At 41.8% G+C, this 17,105-nt stretch overlaps 1 protein-coding gene and 1 non-coding gene across 6 annotated transcripts in view; one reads left to right on the top strand and one right to left on the bottom strand.

The window, feature by feature from the left end:
• LOC110259922 (uncharacterized) overlaps positions 1 to 17,105 on the top strand; it is a 666,350-nt gene that overhangs the window by 30,032 nt on the left and 619,213 nt on the right. The window lies entirely within an intron of this gene.
• LOC146404520 (U6 spliceosomal RNA) lies at positions 686 to 794 on the bottom strand. Its single transcript, XR_014842644.1, has one exon. It is a non-coding gene; the product is annotated as a U6 spliceosomal RNA (small nuclear RNA).

Here is a 17,105-nt window from a genome sequence, read left to right as displayed (position 1 = left end):
AAAACTTGTGCATTTGCTGTTCCCTCTGCTTGGAATGCTGTTCCATAGATCTTTGCATGACACATTTATTCTCATCTGTTGGGTCTCACCCTAGATGTTACCTGTTCAGATTTTCCCATGCACACCCTTCCTCCATGTTAGTCTCCATCACATAACTCTAACTCTGAAATGATTTTTGTTACTTCATGGCTTGTGGGGCTAGAGAGTGTTTCCCCAGCTGAATTGTAGGCTCCAGGATAATGACTTTGTAGTGCTGCTCAAGGTCATATCCCCACTGGCCTTAGCAGTGCCCACTACATAGTGTAGTAAGTGCTCCACGTATATTTGTTGAAAGATTTAGTGATACCTCTTTAATTTATTTATTTTTGTGATGAAAAAAACATAATAAAATCAATCACTTAACCATTTTAAAGTGTATAGTTCAGTAGGGTTAAGTCTGTCCACATTGTTGGGCAACCAATCTCTAGAACTTTTTGATCTTTGCAAACTGAACTTTCTATAACTATTAAAGAAAAACCCCTCAGCACCTTCTCCCTGGCCCCAGCTTCTGACAACCACAGTTTTACTGCCTGTCTCTATGAATGACTACTCTGGTACTTTGTATAAGTGGAATCATACAGAATTTATGTTTTTGTAACTGGTCTGTGTCACTTAGCATAATGTCTTGAAGGTTCATCCATGTTGTAAAAATATGGAACGCTTCATGAATTTGCGTGTCATCCTTGTGCAGAGGCCATGCTAATCTTCTCTGTATCATTCCAGTTTTAGTATATGTGCTGTTGAAAAGAGAGCATCATTCCTCATTTTTCAGACCAAGTCTTGGGGGCACAGAGAGATGGAACAGCTCCTCCACAGTCACACAGTTATTTATATTCTTGCTGCTCCACCCATATCTCCTAACCCTTACCTCTTAGGTGTGCACTGGCCAAACAAATGCATTTGTATTTCCCTGTCTGAGGATTTTCTCTGGTTATAACCTTCTTTACCCACCTGAGTGACAATGTGGAAAAGCTGGCGGAATCACAGCCTTCCTCTATCACAGATGCCTTCCTCTATCACTCTATCAGAGACTGATGGGAGTCCGTGGAGAATGACCCCAGGCCTGTCACCAACCTCCCCTCCCCTGGGTGAGATTACTGCAAGATGTGCTCACATGTGCAAGAGCTAGCTGTGTGCATCTTTCCCCAGCTTCGTGTTCTTGACATCATGCACATGGTTTGAAATCAGCCACGGTAGGAAGATTTACACCATGGCAATGGGCAAAATGCTGCACATCAAAGCTTTTCACTTTTCTCCAGAGAGTTAGTCATTAAAACACTCATGGCACACAACTGGATGTGTTTCATGCTGTCTCCCTGAGTTCCCACCAGGATTAAGCTCCAGTTGTCCAAAGTGGTCACTTGCTTGATAATTCAACTTCTCTTGGCTGCCTTCTCTCCCCCTACCTCACATCTCCTCTTCCGTTTCACTTACATCCCACTTAAACCACTTGCAACTTGACTTCTGGGAAACTCCAAACTAAGGCGTACAACTAATAAGTGATGGAGCCAGGATTTAAAACCAGGCCTGTCAGACTCCAAATCCCTGTGTGTTTCACTAACACCCACCACCTCTCGTGTCTCCTTTATTCTTTCAGGGTGGCAGATGTCCTCTAGATGGGGGGGGGCCTCTTAGGAGTGAGACAAATGCATTATATTGATGTAATTAGCTGGCAATTAAGAAGTTATCCTTCTTATGTTAAGGGCTGGATTAATTGGATAAAACATGAAGAAATCTAATTTACTTAGTAAATTATTCTTTATGTTAAAAAATGATTTTAAAACATAGTCATGGTTTCCATAAAACTTGGAGGCACCAAGACAGATTTTATTGCTCTCCTGTGTAATGATCCACATCATGCTTCCATTGCATGCTTATTATAATTTACTGTTTATGGTTTCCAACTCTGTTTAAAGATGGGTTTGAATATTCAAGGGCCTCACCAGGTGGTTTAACAGATTTAACACACTGATGGTTGTAGTTGCAAACTAAAGAGACCCTTAGCGAGGTTTGTTAAAGTGCAGCCTAATAGACCCTCAGCTGGAAAGATGCTAAAGGAGAATAGGAAAAGCTTAGCTTTGGGACCTTATATTTTTGTTCACAAGGGAGAGAAATTCAGCTCAAATGGACCCCAATGCTTCAGGAAATTGGAAAGTTCAAGGATGCAGATTTAGCTTCAGGCATGGCTGAATCAGGGGTTGCTTGCTAAAGATGTCTCTCTCCTTTACTAGACTATAAGCTTCATAAGGACAGGTGCCTTCTCTGTTGTATTCATTGCTGTATTCTTTGTCATATAGGACAGTGCTTAGCATAGAGTAATCATAACACATATTTACATTGCGCTTTGTAAGGAGATAATAATATTCTAAGTGGTCTGCACATATGAACTCATTTAATCCTCTCAGTGAAGTAGGTAACTATTAATGATCTGCATTTTTCTACATGGGGAAACTGAGGATACCCCTCAAAACCTACTAATTCAGATTCATTTAGCCTGGAGTTTTTATGTCCCTGATAAGACCTCTATAGCTTCCTCTGGGGTCTTTAAAATTAGGCAGTGGAATATTCAGAATCAAACCCGTCTTGGTACCAGAAAATCTGAGATGCTGAGAAATAACCAGAATTTCTCTGTAGATGTCATGAAGAATTTATCACTTTGGCAGAACTTGATCCAGGTTTTGTGGGGCCCGAAGCTTACCCAATTTGGGGATCTCTCCGTAGGAAAAAGAATATAAAATTATGAATATAAAATTAGACACAAAAGGGAATATTTATTTATAATGCAAAGATTAATCAAAACACAGGATTGGAACCTTTGGATATTTAAATTCCATTCTTATGAGCTCTCTGTAGGTAATTAATCAGAAGTATGGACCTGGAGGGGCTTTATTCCTGGCACCTGGCTTCCCCTCTATCTAGAGCCCTCCACAAGCCCGGTGTGTACAGGGCCCCGGGGAAGGAAAGGGCCTGAAGCCTCAGCTTCACCAGCTGCCTGGCAACTTCACCTCTCCCTCTGGAGAAGTGGGCAGTAGTATCTCATCTAAATATTGAGGAGGAGGGCATGGGGATGCCCATGTGCATGAGATCCAAAGTGAGGACATGGGAGCCTGGTTTACTTTTCCTTTGAGGTGAGCTTGAAGCTTTATGTTGCTCCCTCTCAGTATGAAACCATTTCCCAAGGTTGTTGTGTAATATTCTATCCTAACCTTTCCCTCCATCATCTTGCCTGACCCCGGGGTTTGTCAGCTCATGCCTCTCTCTCTCTCTCTCTCTCTCTCTCTCTCTCTCTCTCTCACACACACACACACACACACACACACAGAGCAGCTCTGCTATCAGAAGGCAGCCAGCTCCCAGGGGCCAATCATTGGCAAATCTCCGTATCTTAACACAACTCTGTTCATTATCTGGCATCTTTCCATTTCTAGGCTGGTGTCCTTCCCTTTGCCAAGACTAGTTAAAATGTGATGTAGAGTCTCTTCTCCATATCAAAATGCAGTTAGGGTGCTAGGTGACAAATACCCTGCCTATATTTGATTGGGAAGCTTCTTCTGATTTCAGAGGTGGACTATTAAAGTGGCAAGGTATTCCTGCTAAGTGTTTCCTCAGCAGGTGTGCAGGGGCTGATGGGATAGAAAGCAAAAACAAACCAGGTTCCTAGAGTGACCATCAATTATTCATGAACATCTATCAGGATGGAAACAGCGTCCGCTGATTCTGTATTTTAAAAATCTTTGTGTGTGTGTTTGTGTGTCTGTGTGTGCATGCACACGCATCTACTGTGTAGCAGGAATTGCTAGAGTGGTGATGAGTTACTGAGTACCTTAGTTTTCTAGGACTTATTTTCTCACAGTTCTAGAGGCTCAAAGTCTAAGACAAAGATCAAGGGGTCAGGAGGTTTGGTTTCTTCTGAGGCCTCGCTCCTAGGCTTTTAGGTGAAGCCTCCTTGCTGTGTCCTCACATGGCCTTTCCTTTGGGTGTAGGATCCCCTGGTGTCTCTCTGTGTGTCCAAACCTCATCTTCCTAGAAGGACACCAGGTAGATTGGATTAGAGCTCTACCCTAAGGGCCTCACTTTAACTTGATCACCTCTTAAAGGCCACATCTCCAAATACAGTCACATTCTGAGGTAGTAAGGATTCAGGCTTCAACATATGAAGTTTTGGAGGGATACAGTTCAGCCCCTAACACCATGGATCCTGGAGAGGGCACCACTCTGCCACTGAGCATGCTGAGAACTGGCTGCACTCAGACAGGGCTGCTGCTCCCAGACAGGGCTGCTGTTCCCCACGACTTTCATCCTGTGAAGGGTGACCTGATTAGTGCTTACCTCAGCTCCTCCTCCTTCAATCCCCAATTCTGCATCTTCCCCAGCTCATGAAAGAGATGACATACCTATGTTCTAAGGTTGTGGTGGAGTGTAGGCTCCGAGTTTAAATTCATACTCTGCCCCATATTAGCTAGGCTAATATGACTGACCCCTGGGCAGTCACTTTACTTCTCTAATCTCAGTTTCCCCCTTTGTAAATTGGGTGTAAAGTAGGTACCCACAGTGTAGAAAGAGTGGATGAATGGGTGTAGCACATTAAACACTCACTTAATGCTAGCTACTATTAGTGGGATTATTTTTGTTGCAAAGGATAGAAACTCACTGGCAGTAATTTAGGAGGTAAAAGGGGGAATTTATTGACTTCAATAACCAAATCTGGGAAAGATAGGGATGCAGTTGAACAGGAGGGGCACTGAAACCATGCAATAAACCATCCCCATGCCTCTCAGATCTGTTTTCCCTGTGGTGGTTTTGTTTATTCAAAGTGCCTTTCCGTACTTGGCTAGAACCATTGCTCCAACAGCCTTCCCTGTTTCAGGATGGAAGAGAATGTCTTACATGGTTGCAGTGTGAAAAATCCCGGGGAAAGACGCTGATTGGCTCAGTACCACATGGTCACCCACCCACATGGCCAGGTCAGGGGCTAACATACAAGTCCCATTAAAGCTTCTTAGAGCAGGGACTGCTTGGCAGATAAAAATAATGGGTGCCTCCCATGTCATCTCACACAAGAGATTCTCTCTACTGTGTCTGGCACTTGGTAGAAATTAAACAAATTCCCTCTTTCCCCCTTTTTGTCTGACCACTTTCTACTATATAAAAAAGTAATACAGACGAGAAAGTCAGCTCAAGTGAAGGATCTGAGTAGTGAGAACAACAACCTCTTGTGGCATATGTGGTAGCAATGATGGCTTAGGCTGGCGTGGGCTGCAGCTGAAACCCACCTGAAACTGGAGTAAGGCAGATCTTCGCCTTCCTGAAGACAAGACAAATATCAGACTATGATTCACATTTAAGTTTAGGTAGCTCATTAGAAATGGGTATTTAGAGTCTTTGCAATTGTTCATGCCCCTTGACCCATCAAAATTCGCTTCTAGAGTGTCAGGAACTATGAAGGGTCTGAGCTATTACCCTACATGCACATTAACAAGTTATCCTTGTTTCATGGATGCTGCAGAAGTCATTATTCATGGCATAGCAGGAGGGATGTGTTCATGTCCGTGTCTGTTCCCCTGGCCCACAGTCCTTGAAGGGTGACATGGAAGTGGACCCAGGTGGGTGCTGTGGATGTAGTGGGTTTGCCTCACAGGTGAGCAATCGTAGTCTCTTCATAAAGGGACCGCCCAACCTTTGCTCTGGAGGGAGGCATTATCTTTATAATCCTGGTCAGTCAACACATCTGCTTTCTGCCCTATTATCTCTCTCTTCCAATGCTGTTAGCTATACAAACATCCTTGTAAGAGAGTCAGAACAAAACCTGGTACAACATGTGCAGAAATGTGAGAGACGCATGGAGACTTTTCTCCAATAAAAAGAATATTTTCTAAGGGAAAATATGTCTGAAACATAAGCAAAAATTTATTCATAAACAACTCAAAGGTCCAACATTAGGTGGGAGGTTAAGCAGACTGTTGATAGAAATATTCTGCTGTTTCTAAAAATGTTCTGAAGCTCTTGGAATGGCAAATGGAAATGTTCAACTTAAGATATAAAGTGGAAAGTTCAGGCTGCACAATTGAATATATGTTTTTGTTAACTATGTAGAACAATCCATGATAGAAAACAACTGGGAAGGAAATTTGCTAAAGTCTTAGTAGTCTTTCTCTGGGCAGTGAGTCTAAGGGTAATTGGATTTTTTTTTTTCTTTTTGAATTTATTTTTTTTTTCAGTTTTCTATAATGAGCATATATTACTTTTATAATAGGGAGAAAAAAAACCAAGATAAATTATTTTTGAAAGTGGTGCCTAGCATTCACAATTTGGCAAAAACAAGGGAAGAAAGCATGAAATAAGCAGGGAAAAAAAGTTTTCAGTTAAATTAGATGTCCAATTAAGCGATTTGCTTGGCTGCAAAATATCTTTTTGACAGACAATTAGTTCTGGGCAAGTCAAATGTTTCAACAGTACGTTCTTATGGGGGCAATTAAAGTAATTCATATTTGATGTGCAGAAGTGTTGTGGTAATTGGGAAACTTTCCCAAATGGCAGTTGAAGCTGGGCTTGTTGTGCTTTGTTTTTCTTCCTTGAAGTTGTCCTGACTGGAGAAGAAGTTAAGTCATTTTCTTGACAAGCATCTAGCTGGGTCTTCTAAGGGGGTTGGTGGATTGTAGGGTAGAATTTTCCGTAGGTTAAAGAAAGTTGTGTTGGAAACAGACTGCAAGGGTAAAAAGTACTAGCATTTACTTTAGAAAAACCATATAAATAGTATCAATAACAATGACACAATCCATTGACTGTTTATACTGTGCCAATTATTGCACCCAGCACTTTGAATATTTATTAATTTTTGCAGTCCTGTACAAAAGGTGTGATTGAGGACTTGCTATTACAAGTGGGGAAACTGAGGGCCAGAGAGGTTATGTGACTTGCCAGTAAATGATGTTTCTAGAGTATGAATCCAGTCAGCCTGACCCTTGAGCCTTTGTTCATATTCTCCTGGACTTATGTGCTGGAATTTCTTGGAAAATAATAACGTTTTATACTTTTTTTTTTTGCATTTACCTGGATAAAGCAATCTGACTTTCCCCCTAAAGCAAGTAGGGTATATTGAATTTGCTCCATTTGAGAGAGGAAAAAGTTGAAGCACAGAATGGATTAGGAATTCCCTGGGACACATAGTGAAAGAGTAGGGAAATTCCATTTTTAAGATAGCAGGATTTTTATTTCTATACTATTTGTAAATTTTAATTGATAATATCTTTTATGTTCCATGAAATTGGATGAGAGGTAGAATGGTATATTAACTAAATTTTCTCAGTTATATGCTATTGTTCCATGCAGCTTCAAAACCCACAGATAGACTTGGATTTCAGGTATGGTTGGATCTGGGTGCTTAAATGATGTCCTTTGGAATCTCTCTGATCTTTAGCTCTTAGCTCTGTCTTTACCTGCCTTGGTTTCATTCTTAGACAAGCTCTTTCCTGTGTCATCCCCAGGGGGAAAGGACCTTATCATTGCCAGAGACTTGGCAGAAGCCCTGGGGCTGACTCTTATTGGACCATAATGGTCATGTGCCTGTCTCTGAACCGATTATTCTGACCATGGAAGTAGGAAATGGTGATTGGTCAGTTTGGGCCATGTGCTCATCCTTAGTACCAGGGGATAGTGTCAGTCTTGCCTAAACTACATGCATGAACAGTGAAAGAAGGATTGTTCCTCTAAAGAAAACGGAAACACTGTGACCAGCAAAGGAAAATGGATGCTGATTGACAAAAATCACGGTTGTGTCTGCACCCAGCCTAAAATATCAGAATCTTATATAGAGAGTAAGAAGAGCTTGTGTCTATTCCTGGCTGTATAACTGTCATCAAATACTTACCCTCTCTGGGCCTCAGGTTCCCTGTCTGTAAAAGGGGCTAGCTCAGAGGCCTGCTGTTAAATTTTATTTGTAAATAGCAGGCACAACAGACAAGATGTTCTCTCTCCTGCCTCATAGCTCTCCTTTAGAATTTTAGCTTCTGTTGCATGTCAAAGATGATTGTTCTCAATGTGAGAAAAAGTCATTTTATTAAACCAGGTGTATACATGGTAGTTGAAATCAGCACTTGCAAGGTTTTTATCAGGTTTTGTTTATTCCTTGAGGTTTGAGGTCAGGGTATAACTGCTTTGATTGTTATTTTCAGTAATAATGTCTCAGCTGCTCCTGGGGAGATGGCATAACAACTACAATAGCAATTTTAATCCACAGCTGTTAAGTGGCCATTGGCTGATTATGTTGGAATTTTTCTTCCTGTTTCCATCTAAAGGGTAATTTGTTTAGTTATGATTATTTTAGTCATAAGGGTAAAGAAAGGAGGGGAAAAATTTGGGATGAAGTACAGCTAGCCTTTATGGAGACACTTAATAGCTGATTTCATGTTTTAGCATCACCCCAGGTGACAGTATCTTCATGTTACAGGTGAGGAAACTGACCTTAAGAGATACTGGGCTGTTAGCACATCAAATTCATGTCCTTTCTTGATAGTTGTTCAACAGATGTCTACTAAGCTCCCACTATTCTCAGTGCTGATGACATGGGAGTGGCAAGAGAGACACGTTCCCTGCACATATAAAGCTCACATAATAGTTGAGGAGACAAACAATTAATAAGTCAATATATAAAGATTTTCAAGAGTAAGATGTATGACACTGTTGGAGAGCGTCTGAAGTGGGGAATGCCGTTGGATGGGGTGCCTGGGGAGGGCACCTGGGAGAATTTGAGCTGAGGCTTAAATGTGGGAAGCAAGCAGCGGGGTCATGGCCTGGGGAAAGATGTCCAGACAGAGGTGGAGCAAGTGCAAAGGCCCTGAGACAAAAATAAGCTTGGGACAAGACAAAGGGCACTGTGGCTGGAGCTGAGTGAGTGAGAAAGGGTGGTAAGCGATGGTGTTAGGAGAATTGGGAGAGACCAGAGCACACAGCTCTGGGAGGCCAGGTTAAAGGGTGGTTAAGATAAGGTCGTCATCATTCCTTTAATTGTTTGCTTTTTAAAACATAGATTCTTTGAGGTATAATGTACACTTGTAACCTTCACCCACTGTAAGTGTACATACAGTTCAATGATTTTTAGTTGTTGATATTTAAGGTGGTGCATTTATCACCAAAATCATGTTAGAACATTTCTACACCCAAAACTTCCCTTATGTTGATAGCCATCCTTATTCCTTCAATTGTGCTTGTATTTAGACTTCACATCCTAAAGCTAATTATTAGAAGCAAAGCATCAGTTCTTTTTTTTTTCAAGTTTATTGAGATGTAATTCATGTACAACATTGTATAAGTTTCAGTTACACAACATGATGATTTGATACACTTATATATTCAGCCATGTTGCATGTATATATATATTCATATTCATTCATTAAGTCCAATAATAAGTTCTTTTGATGTGCTGAAAAAGTCATTTAGTTGAAAATGGAAGGGTCAATCAATCCAAGCACTTCAGTTGCAAAGTATTTTCACTGTATTCAATTTGGATCTTCTAACTACTCTGAGAGGTGGATATCACTAGCTCCCTTTTACAGGTATTGGGTGGTTGTACAGAGGGGTTAAGGAACATGCCTGAGATCACACAGCAAGTGGCTGAGAATCCAAGACTTAAACCTAGTTTAGACCTCCTGACTTCAAATTCAGTACTTTTTCCTCCACAGCCAACTATGTTACTGACTTCTAATCACCACAAATTAACCAGTAGATTTTTGACAAAGTTGCATCGTATGTCTTCTCAGCCTCATGGGGCACAACCAGACACCAAGGCTGGAGGTAGAAGGTTCAGCTGCAGAGTTTTCATGAATTCCTCCAAGAATAGATTCCCCGCTCTGTCTGCACGAGAGGTATGAGGCTGGGAAGAAGGCTTTCAGAAAATAGAAACAGGTCATCACAAAGGCTCCCTTGTGCTCACGGAGTGGTGGTAGGAAAGTTTAGATCATCTCTTTTGGGAAAAAAGTTCTTTTCTGTGGGCACTAGATTTATTCCAGGGCCATGTGCATGGTCCTCCTTCAATCGTCAAAGGGGCCAAGTTCATTATGCAGCGTGGAGCCCTCTGAGATTTGAGTTCTTTAGGCTGAAGTGTCCCCCTGGTGGGCAATCAGTGTGGGAATCCCTGCAGTGGGGAGGATATAGGGCTGGGAACTGGGCTGGAATTAGAACCAAATAGCTAGAGCTTGGAGGATGTAAGTGACTATGAGCTGAGAGTCCAAAGCAGAATTGACAAGTTACTGTATTGCTTTTGCTGAGAAACCAGCCCTAGTATGAGATCAGACATGCATGATTTTTATTAGGAGGAACACCTGTGACAGAAAATGGGGAGGGAGCCAGAAGAGGTGGGGAGGCCTTCTGGATGGTCCAGCAAGTTCGGCCTCAAGTGAAGGAGAGGGGCAAGGAGGTCAGGTAGCATCACCCTTGGGGAGTCCTCAGGCCCCTTTTGGGGACAGGACTCTTGTCTGTCAGTGTCCCTACCATACTCTGTCATCCCAGGGAGCAGCCTGTGAAAGCTTATGGATTTCAGGGCACAGTTGCCCCTGGTCAGTTTCATCCCCTGTAGTGGGAGGTCTACATGATGACCTATATAGCAGAGGGCTGGCAGGACTGTTGATGTGGCTATTTACATTTAAAATGATGAGTTGCTGACATTGAACAACCTGTACATATTATATTTAAAAACCTGGATTTTCTGCTTCTCTTTAAATTAATGGCAGCCTGGCAACATTCAATTTCCATTTCCACAAGTCACCCAGAATGGGGTCCTTGCTTCGATAAGGCATGTCCTCTCCAGTTCTTCTCAGTCCCCACCTGGCCCTGTCCTTCTGTCTCCCAGTCTTCCTCATTTATTTGTGTTCCATATCTGCCCCCCATGGGCATTCAAGTTTGCAGCCTTTGCCTTAAAGACACCTGAGAAATTGAAATTATGAAAGTCAATTTCAGGCATCGAATCAAATGGGTCACAGTATAGCTGGAGATTGGAAGACAAGGTTAGAGGCTGACCAATAGCAGCAGAACAGGGAGCCAGGGTCACAAAGCTGATTGGTCTGTGTAGAAGCCACAAAGGGCATAGGCCAAGTGCAGAAGAACCGATCCCCACGGAGAAACCTTGGGTGAGATGGATGTTTGAGCAGGTGGACACCCTGAATTTGTGTCAGGTCAGCCCAGAAGCCACTCTCCACATGCACACACTTGGGGAGAGCTGTGCCTACCCCATCTCATCTGCTCAGCGACTGGCGCCATTGTGGGCTTAAGTTATCCTAATTCGCCCAGCGCCCTCTTGTTTAGGAAGCATTCCTTCCCCTTTCTGTGTGGTTCAGCAAGGCTGCCAGTTCCTGACATCTTTTCTCTCTTAAAAAAGCCAGGGGTGTCTTAGGTTGGGTTCCCCAAGGAGATAAGGATTTGCATATAAATGGTTATTCATAGGGTGACTCCAGGAGGCACCAGGGAGAGCATGGATGTTTTAGTCAGGGTGTTCCAGAGCAACAGGACCAGTAGTAGATTAATTAATGAATTTAAAGGAATCGATTCACACAATTATGGAATCTGACAAATTCCAAGATCTGTAGGATGAGTCAGCAAGCTGGAGACCCAGGAGAACCGATGTCTTGGTTTGAATCTGAAGGTGGGAAAAGCTGATGCTCTGGCTCAAAGGTGGTCAGGCGGGAGGTCTCTTACTTGGAGGAGGGTCAGCCTATTCTGTTCCATTAAGGCCTTCACCTGATTGGCCGAGGCCCACCTGCATTAGGGAGGCCCACTTGCTTTACCAAGTCTAGTGATTTAAATGTTAATTGCATCCAAAGACATCTTCGCGGACACATCCAGAATAATATCTTACAAGCTATCTGGTACCCCATGGCTCAGTTAAGCTGACATGTAAAATTGAGCTCTACAGGGAGAAATGAGACAAGGCAATTCAAGTCAATGTAGAGCATGGTAGTGAGAAATCTACCTCTGTAGACACTGGGGCTCGGTCCTTCTGGCGAGCTCTGGCTGACAGTGTGAAACACACCTCAGAGAGTCCGCTGCATATTTCAGTGAGGAAACTGAGGTGTTCATCGTCCATCTCCCGTCTGACATGTCTGATGGATACGCCTGTGGGGGTTAACTTCCTGGAACTTCTGGCTCCTCCTGCCTTGGCCAAGAATAGTCCTTCAGGTGGTGAGTCTCAGGAGCTTGGTGTGGGATGCCTTCAACTTGTTTGGGGATGTGGGGGCCCAAAGGACTCAGGAAGGGCATAACCAGTGTCTGCTGTGATGGGCAGATGACTAGTCTGCCCACAATGCCCCATCCATCCAGCAGTGTTGACCAGGGGGCACCGCACGGCCTGAGCAGGGACCATCAGGATCTCCCCCTGGGACTAACTGATTATGACTCCTAAATGAGGAGGATGTGAATATGGAGCTGTCTGCATCTGCTTTTCCTCACCCATGGGGAGAGATGGAGAGTAAGGCTGAGCAAAGACAAACAAGTCCTTTCCCTCGTCCCCGGAGCTCTGGTTCTTTCTGTAAACTATGCCAGCTGGATAAACCAATGTATTCCTTTTGTGATGAATTTAGTTAGAGTTGGGTTTCTGGGCATGAAATCAGGAGCCATTACAAACAGTTATGGCCGGGTGGAGGGGGCGGGAGTGAGAGGGATATTGGATTGAGAGAGAGATTGCCCTGAGCCTCAGAGCTTTCTCTCCTTATTAGCTCCCAGCGCCTGAGACCGAAGATGTTGGATGAAAGACGAGTTTATGGCAAAAATTTTTAACCGACCATTAACTGGAATGGCACATCTAAGCTCCTATGCCTGACCAATGTTAAGTCTTAATGAAACAGTGATAAAGAAAGAATTTTTACTTTCAGTGCTTAATTAGCCATTCTTTTTTTCTTCCTGACTTTTAGTTTTATGACTCTAGCTTCTAGGATAAGATTTTATTGTACTCAAGTACAAATTGAGCCCAAACAAGGACTCTCCCAAGTTTCTTCTTCACTTTATTTTTTTATATAATTTTTTTCCCACTATAGCTGGTTTACAGTGTTCTGTCAATTTTCTACTGTACAGCATGGTGACCCAGTCACACACACATGTATACATTCTTTTTTCTCCCACTATCATGCTCCATCATAAGTGACCAGACATAGTTCCCAGTGCTACACAGCAGGATCTCATTGCTCATCCATTCCAAAGGCATCTTCTTCTTCACTTTAAAATTTAAATTTATTCTTTTCAGGGTGACACAAAGTACTAGATTAAGTGTCACATGTAAGAACTGTAAATTTTTTAAAGAGGGAAAGAAGCAAGCATTTATCATTATGATCTGTGTTCCAAACACTATGATAACTCATATTAATTACAAAATAAGCGAATGTAATGCTGTTGTTTGTTGTCTACAAAAAAAAAAAAAAGAATTTGTCTGAGGTGCTCTAAGAATAGGCATTCTAAAATATGCAGTGATGGAAAATAATAATAGCTGCCATTTGTTAAAAATCTATTAGTGCTCTGCTAAGTCCTTAACATTGAATATCTCCAATAATCCTGCATGGCTTTGAGGAAGGTTGATCTCCAATTTCCATGTGAAGAAATGGTAACCCAGAGAAAATTTAACCAACTCTCAAAGAGAGAAAAGATAGGGCTGGGATCCAGTTTGCATTAAGACCCTTTGAACTCCAAAAATCTATGTTCTTCTCACTTGTGAAGGGTGTGTTTTGCATGTGCTGCATATGGAAGTGGTGGTGGTGTATGTGCCCTGTGTTTCATGTGTTTCAGTGCTAGACATTGTGGTGGGAACTGCACAGAGCAGGCACGCAGTAGCACTTTAGTTCCGTGCATTTAGAACTGAAACCTTGAGACTGAGGGGGAATTTATCTTTCCACTGTGTCTGAGCAAAGAATGTGTTAGGTAAACTAATTATATTTGTGCCATCATGGAAATGGTATTTGTATCCCTGTAGAAAATGAGGATTCTTGTTTATTTCCTTTTTGAAAGTCAAAATAAAATAAAGAGCCATGCTGACATCTACCCTATATCCTATTTTGTAATAAAGCAGAGTATAAATATAAAGAGATTAACACTATCTTGTATTTTAACAGCACTTTACAGTTTAGAAAACATTTGCTTACCGTGTCCCTTTAGATCTTCCTGACAGGTCTGTGAGATGAGCAGAGGTGCTAGAATACCCATTTTACTGGTAGGAAAACAAAGGTTTGGGGAGTTTGGGTGACTTGCCCCAAGGAGACACAAGAGTTAGGTGTCAAAACCAGCATATGAGTAGAGTTCATCTGACTTAACAGTTCACACTTCCTGAACAAGATTTTGGAGTGGTGTAAAGTTCTCTTCAGAGAAACAACTGCTTTCCAGGCATTTTTATCCCATTTTGGCAGCATTCAGCTTCATGCCTCTGATCTATGTGCTGATTTTGGATATGCCTTATCTCTTGAATAATCCAAGGGTTTTTGTGTGGATACTCTTGATTTGAAATCCTTGTGTGCTTAGGACTAGCAGGGTTATAAAATATACTCCAAAATTTACACTTCCCTAATTTATCCTGATTTCTCTCACCATCCCACATTAGCAGGGCCACCTCATTCTCTGCTTCTGCTCATGATTGTCCAGAGTGAAAGCACAAAATTAGCTACTCACAATTTTTTTCCTGAGTGGAGCCCAGGCTGAGCAGATGGGAGAGAATGGGGGAATTTGAGCTGGAGAAAATTTTCAATTTCCAATTGAGTTTTCAATATCCCCCTGTTCTCTTTAGCTTGGGAAGTTCATGCTGCCTGCAGGGAGTATATCCATTTTGTTTCATTTTTATTTTTTGCAAAAACAACAGCAAAAAGCAAGGTGAGACTCTGTCTTTAATGGAGTAAGTAGCCGTGCTCTAAAGATGGATCAGCCAAAGCAGAAATTGGTGGCCAGTTGCTGGGGTTCAGGATGAGTTGGCAGAGAGCTAATGCCAGCTTTATGTCTGATTACAAAAGTCATACTTGGAGTTCCCATTGTGGCAGAGTAGAAATGAATCTGACTAGGAACCATGGGGTTGTGGATTCGATCCCTGGCCTCGCTCAGTGGATTAAGGATCTGGCATTGCTGTGAGCTGTGGTGTGGGTCTCAGACGCAGCTCAGATCCTGTATTGCTGTGGCTGTGATGTAGGCCAGCAACTGTAGCTTAGATTGGACCCCTAGCCTGGGAACCTCCATATACCTCGAGTGCAGCCCTAAAAAGCCAAAAAAGCCAAAAAAAACCCAAAAAAAGTCATATTTGTTCATTATAGAAGATTTGATATCTAGAGAAATTACGAAGAAAAAATGCAAAGTTTTATCTATCACTTGTCAGCCATTGGGCTGGTTGGTTGACCAACCAAGATGTCACTACTGTCATAGAGATTCATTGCTTAATAGAATTATTTTACCAGAAGCCTTTTCCTTGATGGTAATGATGCCAATATTTATTGAATGGTTATTCTATGCAAACTCCAGGCTAAGATCTTTGCATAATACGATATCATGAATACTTTTATTTTCACTCTTTTCCACGTGAAGAAACAGGTTCAGGGAGATTAAGAACTTGCCCAAGGTCACACACCAGCTAAAGAAGAGCACTGGAGTTTTGGTTCAAACACTCAGACTCAAAAGTCCAGGGTATTTTTGTATTCCTTTTCTAATGTTTCATTGCTGGTATACAGAAATGCAACTGACTTCTGAATGTTCATCTTATATCCTGCCACTTTGCTGAATTTATTAATCAGTTCAAGGAGTTTTGGGGTTGAGTCCTTAGGGTTTTCTAGGTATAGAATCATGTCATCTGCATACAGTGACAGTTTGATCTCTTCTCTTCCTATATGGATGCCTTTGATTTCTTTTGTTTGTCTAATTGCTGTGGCTAAGACTTCCAAAACGATGTTGAAGAGCAGTGGTGAGAGTGGGCATCCCTGTCTTGTTCCAGATTTGAGTGAGAAGGCTTTCAGTTTTTCCCCATTGAGGATTATATTTGCTGTGGGTTTATCATAAATGGCTTTGATTATATTCAGGAATGTTCCCTCTATACCCACTTTGGCGAGGGTCTTGATCATGAATGGAATACAAAAATACGATACCTTTTAAAATTGTACCACACAAAATCAAATACCTCGGAATACACCTGACCAAAGAGGTAAAGGACCTATATGCCGAGAACTATAAAACCTTAATCAAAGAAATCAAAGAGGATGTAAAGAAATGGAAAGATATTCCATGTTCCTGGATTGGGAAAATCAATATTGTGAAAATGGCCATCCTACCCAAAGCAATCTACAGATTCAATGCAATCCCTATCAAATTACCCATGACATTTTTCACAGAACTAGAACAAACAATCCAAACATTTATATGGAACAACAAAAGACCCAGAATCGCCAAAGCAATCCTGAGAAACAAAAACCAAGCAGGAGGCATAACTCTCCCAGACTTCAAGAAATACTACAAAGCCACAGTCATCAAAACAGTGTGGTACTGGTATCAAAACAGACAGACAGACCAATGGAACAGAATAGAGAATCCGGAAATAAACCCTGACACCTATGGTCAATTAATCTTTGACAAGGGAGGCAAGAACATAAAATGGGAAAAGGAAAGTCTATTCAGCAAGCATTGCTGGGAAACCTGGACAGCTGCATGCAAAGCAATGAAACTAGAACACACCCTCACACCATGCACAAAAATAAACTCCAAATGGCTGAAAGACTTAAATATATGACAGGACACCATCAAATTCCTAGAAGAAAACATAGGCAAAACACTCTCTGACATCAACATCATGAATATTTTCTCAGGCCAGTCTCCCAAAGCAATAGAAATTAGAGCAAAAATAAACCCATGGGACCTCATCAAACTGAAAAGCTTTTGCACAGCAAAGGAAACCAAAAAGAAAACAAAAAGACAACTTACAGAATGGGAGAAAATAGTTTCAAATGATGCAACTGACAAGGGCTTAATCTCTAGAATATATAAGCAACTTATACAACTCAACAGCAAAAAAACCAATCAATCAATGGAAAAGTGGGCAAAAGACCTGAATAGACATTTCTCCAAAGAAGATA

The sequence above is a fragment of the Sus scrofa genome, chromosome 3, assembly GCF_054392235.1.
Source record: "Sus scrofa isolate SSC_HxYL_T2T_F1_AM1 chromosome 3, Sscrofa_HxYL_maternal_Yorkshire_Landrace_v2.0, whole genome shotgun sequence".
Classification (NCBI taxonomy): Eukaryota; Metazoa; Chordata; class Mammalia; order Artiodactyla; family Suidae; genus Sus; species Sus scrofa.
Note: the sequence above shows the minus strand (reverse complement) of the source record. Positions and strands in the feature narration are given on the sequence as shown.